This window comes from Brassica napus, chromosome C3 (assembly GCF_020379485.1).
Source record: "Brassica napus cultivar Da-Ae chromosome C3, Da-Ae, whole genome shotgun sequence".
Lineage (NCBI taxonomy): Eukaryota > Viridiplantae > Streptophyta > Magnoliopsida > Brassicales > Brassicaceae > Brassica > Brassica napus.
In genome coordinates, this window is record NC_063446.1 from 71,180,494 (window position 1) to 71,187,750 (window position 7,257).

The 7,257-nt window shown below is 35.5% G+C and overlaps 1 pseudogene; it reads right to left on the minus strand.

The window, feature by feature from the left end:
• Window positions 1-2,064: 2,064 nt before the first annotated feature.
• LOC111204786 lies at window positions 2,065-5,593 on the minus strand (annotated as a pseudogene).
• Window positions 5,594-7,257: the final 1,664 nt, after the last annotated feature.

Here is a 7,257-nt window from a genome sequence, read left to right on the forward strand (position 1 = left end):
CGGCGACTTAGATCCTGAAAGGCCAAAATTACACAATAGTCTCTTCTTCTTTTTTCTTCATCTTAGTTTAATAATTTATTTAAGTTTTTTCTTGGTTTATAAACTAATTTATATTTTACTCTTAAAATTTTTAAAGTTAAGATTTTAATGTTCGAGTTTCTGTTATCTACAGCCAAATGAAGAAAAAATTGAATCTTTGAAAAAGTTTGTAAAATATAATTACCAGAAGAGATTTGGTAAGGTTTAAAAATATTGTCGTTGCAACTTGTAAAACACTCTACAACACTTGTCAATCAAACCAATGATCTCCCATATCATTTTGGTTTAGTGTGAACAATATTCCATTATTTATAGTAAATCTAATTTTTAGTATGTCAAAATGCTGAAACTAACCAGAAATTGGCATAAATGGTTAAATCTCTTCCATTACCTAACATGAATTTTAAGATCACATGTCCGAACAAATACCATATTTTGAAAAAAAAATATGATAAAAACCTAAAAATTCAATTGTTATGATTCGAAATAAAAATAATTTTAGTTTGTAAATCAGTTTTCAATCAATCAGGTTTCTAAGCGCGGATAAAAATGTAGTAATGGTTAAATCTCTTCCATTACCTAACATGAATTTTAAGATCACATGTTCAAGTTCCATTGGGAGATGTATGTTCTTCGTAAAATTACGAAGAGCTAACTAATGGTCGGAATCTTACCATAAAACAGAACCTCTTAGTTATTTTGAAAAAAATGGTGAAACTAGAAAGTAATAAAAAATGAGTTATTTTTGGGTTCACCCCCTAAGATGAATTTTTAGGTTCACCAACCAATAGAATTTCATTATTTCAAATTCGATATTTTTTAAAAAAAGAAACAAAATATTGTCAAGTTATTATGTTTTTAAAATAAAAAGGTACAAAAATATAGTAGTTACAGAAAAAAATCTAGAAAAAAATATTTTTAACGTCGTCGGCAAAACACTAAACCTTAAATCCTAATCCTAAACCCTAAACCCTAAACCCTAAACCCTAAACCCTTGGGTAAACGCTAAACCTTTGGATAAATCATAAACTATAAATCAAAAACACTAAACACTAAAACCCTAAAACCTAAATCCTAAACCCTAAACCCTCGAGTGTTTTAGTGTTTAGTGTTTTTGATTTAGAGTTTAGGATTTATCTAAGGGTTTAAGGTTTAGGATTTAGGGTTTAAGGATTAGGATTTAGGGTTTAGTGTTTTGCTGGTTAATTTTTTTTTTTTTTTGCAATTACTACTATTTTTTATTTTACTTTTTTTTGCCTTTTTATTTTAAAAACATAATATAACTTGACAATATTTTGTTTCCTTTTATAAAAGATATCGAATATAAAATAACACAATCCTATTGGTTGGTGAACCTAGAGGTTGACTCTAGGAGTTGAACCCAACAATAAGTCATAAAAAATAGACTTATTCTTGGGTTCACCAACCAATAGAATTGTGTTATTTCATATTCGACACTTTTAAAAAAGAAAACAAAATATTGTTAAATTATATTATCTTTTTAAAAAAGGAAACAAAAATAGACTTATTCTTGGGTTCACCAACCAATAGAATTGTGTTATTTCATATTCGACACTTTTAAAAAAAAGAAACAAAATATTGTTAAATTATATTATCTTTTTAAAATTAAAAGATAAAAAGAAATAAATAAAAAATAGTAGTAATTACAAAAAAAAAAAATTTTAACGTCGTCAGCAAAATATTAAACCCTTAATCCTAATCTCTAAACCCTAAATCCTAAACCCTAAATCCTTGGGTAAACCCTAAACTCTTGGATAAATCTTAAAATTTAAATCAAAATCACTAAACACTGAAACACTCAAGGATTTAGTGTTTTTATTTAGAGTTTATGATTTATCCAAGGGTTTAAAGTTTATCCAAGGGTTTAGAGTTTACCCAAAGGTTTAGGGTTTAGGATTTAGGGATTATGATTTAGAGTTTTGCTGACGACGTTAAAAAGATTTTTTTTAATTCTTTTTTCTGTAACTACTTTTTTTTATTTTTTTATTTTAAAAACATAATATAAGTTGATAATATTTTGTTTTTTTTAAAAGATATCAAATTTGAAATTTGAAATCATATTGGGGGTGAACCCAAGAATAACTCTAAAAAATATAGATACAAAAATCATGTGTCTCTGAGAAAAATATAAACTCAAATGTTACAACCAATTGAAGTTCTTTTTAAGGCAAAAACATATAAAAGAAAAAATGCGGTGGATCTAATCTAAGTGTGAGTGTGGCACAACAATCCAACCCTTTCTCACCGCTTTCACCTGCACACAGAATCAGACACAATACTGTTTTGTTAACCAGAGCAGTAACTGAAACACAAAATCTCCTTGTCCTATTCTGATATATGAAGAAATGGTAAGCAGATGAATATATAATCCCTTAGCATTATGCTTTTGAACAGCTCCAATTGCAGTTTCATCTATGGCCAATTCAGGAAACCAAAAATGAGAAGAACAAGCCTGAGAAAGTAAGTACCTGTTGGATGCTAAGTGTGTCTGGAACTGGACATATAATCAGTGAACATGATCATAAATTCTAAGGCTCTGTCTCACTTTTGCTACATGGTGAAAACTGACTCGAAGCTAAATAACTATTTGATATGTTCAATGTATATAGTCTGTGGGATTGGGTGTAGCAATATCTCTGCGTTTGTTAACTATCACCAAAATACACTGACTGGCCTAACACAGCTTTGATGCGAATCTGCAAGCAAAAAAGGATCGAAGTATAGCTTGAGTATAGGAAACAAGGTATTAAAAAATTGAAACTGCTATAAAGTTTACTTCTTTGTTATGACCTTAAACATCAAGGCAGGGATCAATGACCATGCTTTTTAACTGAAGAATGATACCAGCACTCCGCAGTTTCACATGCCGATCAAGTGCACCAGGACTTGAAGGACTAATGAGGTTTATGATAGTCCAGACTGTTGCTAACCGTAACTGGCTCTCGTAGCTCTGCAAAAGACTTAACCATGAAACTGTCTGATTCAGCTTCCCCTTGAGGAAACAGTTGCTGCATAACAGCTTCTTTATGTAATTCTGTACCACTAGACACATTCGTGAGCACATACATACCCTGAGGATAGAAAACACAAGTTCATAAGCGATCTTTTTAATCTATTGATATGGTAAGCTTTATCATTTTTTGTTACCTGTATTGCTATTTGAGCTTGTGGAGCTTTCCTCAGTTGTCTCCCAACAGTGTCTAAGATAAGACCATCTTCATCCAATGGAGTTGATACATCCATCAACAAGATTACAAAGAAGGGCCAAAGCTTGCTCTTGTACCAGAGGCTCAGGATCTGAGGGCGGCGCAATGTGTTTTGCTTTGTTGTTATTTGAGAGCATATAAGATGAATCATATGGTTTTGGATTAGAGGACTCTTTACCACTGATAAGACAAGCAAGTCCTTGAGCTTTGACGTCTGAATAAAAGAGTTCTTTAGGTTTAATGTCTGCAAGAAACATGAGGTTCCTCAAAGCCCGTAACGCGCTACACCGAGTGTTAGCATCCATTGATTTTGACAACTCAATAAGCTGCTATATCCCTCCATATTCTATAAATGTTACTTATTAGGCGATGAAAAATCCAATACTATATTGCTCAGAGCGCCAAGAACTGCAACTATATATAAATTCAAATCAGTTCTGCCAGACAACAAAATCACTTCAGAGATTAACTTAAAGAAATGCGAGAATGTACCAGGACAGAGGGAGATGGATCATGCAATAACTGAACCAAAGGAAGCATAACATGATCCTTGGTGAAAAGGCCTGCACTCAAATTCTAAAATGACATGTCTCAGGTGGGCTTACCACTTAATATAAGACAGCTTTAAATCATAATAGTGTTAACAAACCTTGATTGATCGAGAAGTGATTCTAAAGCATATGCATGCTGCAGTTCAAATAGAAGGTCTAACACCTAAAGAAAGACGAAACAGATTAAGTAACTGTATAAGAACACAAGTACTAAACTACTCAAAGATGGGAGCAAAACCTGTAATGACAGGAAGGTACACCTGCAATCCTCAAGTTTAGAACTCAGTTCAGCTAAAGACTGAAACAAGCCCTGAAGACGTTTAGGTTGAAGCTCACATTCTGACTTCAAGATGTCAACAATAGTCTTGACTGCATTGGCCTCGTAAGCTAGTTGCTGTAGATCCTCTTTTTCGGCGAGGAGAGAAGACAAACACAACGCAGCATCATCTCCAGATTGACCAGGGTCGTTAAGAAGCTCAAGCAGAGTAGTACTCAAACTTGATTTGGTTCCCACGTTTAAGAAACAAGACGGACAAGTGTTGTATATAGCAACCAAGCAGAGACAAGAAAGCAGCCTGGTCCTTGTATATCTTTCCTTTGTTAACTCAGTTACAAAACTCAAATATCTCCCACCCGCGAAACAGCATCATGGTTACTCTTCAAAACAGTGGCTAAAGACTCGAGACAAGCTTCGCTCTGGCTTAGAGAACCATCAAGAAGGACAACAAGCTTCTCCAAGACACCAGCGTCGCATAGAAGCTGTTGCTCTGCAGTTGTTCCGCATACTTTGGAGCTAAAGTAGATTGAAATATCATTCTCAGCGAACGCGCTCCGGCATCAACTACCTTAAAGAACATGTAAAAAAGGATCAAGATAACTACTTAAAAGGCCAATGCTTTATCACAGAGCAATGTTCAAGAAATCGATATAGGCTGTGCTTATATATTTTATAAAGGATTATTGTTTTGGGGGCACCTAGACCGATTTTTTGAATGCTTAGACCGTTTCTTTTAGAACTGATTCGCCACAGGCGCAGCCCAGACCAATTTTTAGAACATTGTTACATGCTGTATAATCTAAAGATCGTTCAAGCTTTCTTCTCTAGACTCAATAGAACTTTCTATTCTAATAGAAAGTCAATAAAACTAGGATTATTGTATAGGAAGGCACCTAGACCGATTTTTTTAATGCTTTTTTTTTAATGCTTAGACTATAGAGCTTTTCTTTTATATCCGATTTCCACAGGCGCAGCTTAAACCGATTTTGAGAACATTGTCACATAGTATACAATCTAAAGATTGTTCTTGAGACCCAACAGTACTTTTCAATAAAGTTTCGAGCTTTAAGCTTTCATTACAGAGAGTATATAATCTAAAGATGGTTCAAGCTTTGTTCTCGAGACCAAACACTACTTTTCTAATAAAGTTTCGAACTTTAAACCTTTTGGTTAGGATTGGTGATGAGACGGAGGAGATGAGGGAACACTCCGGCGTCGAGAACGGCTTGAACTCCGGCTTCAAACCCGCAGGAGAAACTACCGAGCGCCGCTGCAGATTGTACGAGGATGCTGTTGTTGTCGTTGTTGTTGCATTCTGCATTGGAGAGAGCGGAGGCAATGTTGGGAACAGCTCCGAGTTTGGCGGAGTAGGAGCAGGGCCGCTTAGATAGGGGGCTAACCGTGTGAGCATCCTTGGTCCAATTTGTTGTCCCTCTGTTTCTTAATAAATAAGGGCCTGATTTTTTTTTAAAATAGATTAATTTTTCTTGATCGGTTATAAATCAGTTGGTAGATGTCCATAAATGGTCTGATCCATAATCGGCCCATACACTTAGAGAGAAAGACGGCCCAACCCTAAAGAAAGGGGCCGCCGCGAGACTTGGAGAGGAGAAAGAGGCGGCTACAACTTGCTTATTTCCTAATTTGTTTATGTTTATGATTTGTAATATTTCCTATTATTGTATTTTCATTTATCTCTCTTGTAACCCCTATATAAAGGGAACACTTATTCATTAATAATATACAGAAACTTACAGTTCTAAATCCTTAAGTTTACAACACGTTATCAGCACGATAGCCTCTAACACCCTGAGCCTAAAACCAAATCGCTAAAGCCCTAAATGAAAAGGAATCTGCCTCGAAACTTCGAAGAGGCCGTTCTCCCAAACCGTGAAGACCCAGAAAACGATCAAGATATCAAATCGAAGCCCTGGCCGAGACGAATCAGTTAGTGCAAACCGCTTGTCGATCTGACCACCGACGCGCCCTCACGCACAGATTCAGTGCGCACCGATTTGCTTTGGAACCCTAATCCGAACCCGACGATACCGACGAACCTTAATCCGTTCGCGGCTCCGTTCCAGCTCGTGTCCACCTGATCAGCTCCAGCCCCAAGGCGTTCCTGATCTTATATGAACTCAGCTCCATCCTACATCAAGGACAGCTCGCGATCCGACAGCAACAGCTCCCGTTCGCATCAGAGCCGCTCGCGATCCGATAGAAGCAGCTCGCGTCCCAGCCAGCTCGCGTCCCGATCGTATCTAAGCTCGAGGTTCATTCTTGGTGGTCCGGTTTCTACAAACAACTAAACTAAAGATATTTCGAATTCTAAGAACATAATGAATCAAATTTGGTTGATTGTAAAGAATGAAACCCTAAAATATAATCTCTAAGATGAAAGCCATAGGATAATAGATCAATCCCTAAGCGAGTAAATCGAAGCTCTATAAGTTCGATCCCCAAACCCTAAAAATCGAGATTGATCCATAGATCAATTAAAATCAGAACTTTAAAGGTTTTGAATCTCAAATCAAATCCCTTTGATCTAAGATCAAATTTTCGAAATCCCTAAACCCTAATTCGAAAACTATTGATTAATTAAAACTGATTGATTGATTGTTTGATTGAGATTGAATTTGATCATCCTGAAATTGAAATTGCTTGTTAATAAAATCGAAACCCTAAAACCCTAATTCTGAAAATCGATTTTGATTGTTTGAAATTGAACATTGATTGGTTGATTTGATCACCTAGAACTATTGTTAGGATTGTTCAAACTCGAATCTGATTGTTTGGCTTGTTTAAACTAAAACCCTAATGACATAATTTAGATTATTTTAAAATCGAAATCTGAAACTACATATTAGGTTAAACTGTTCTAGACTTGATCATACTCGTAGCCGTGTGGTCTTGTTGCATTCATACCATAACTCACATTGATTGATTGCAATTACACTTAGAACTTATTCTAGGAATGGTGTTGAATTGAATCAAATAGCCGTGTGGCTTGATCTTTTCTTGGCCGATAGGTTTGCTTGTTTTGATTGCATCATGAACTGATAGAAACAAACCATGTTAGGATTGCAATTACACGACAAACTAAATGCATAAAAACGAACTAGTTTGCATCCATGGCCGTGCGGCTTGCTCATTGGCCGTGAGG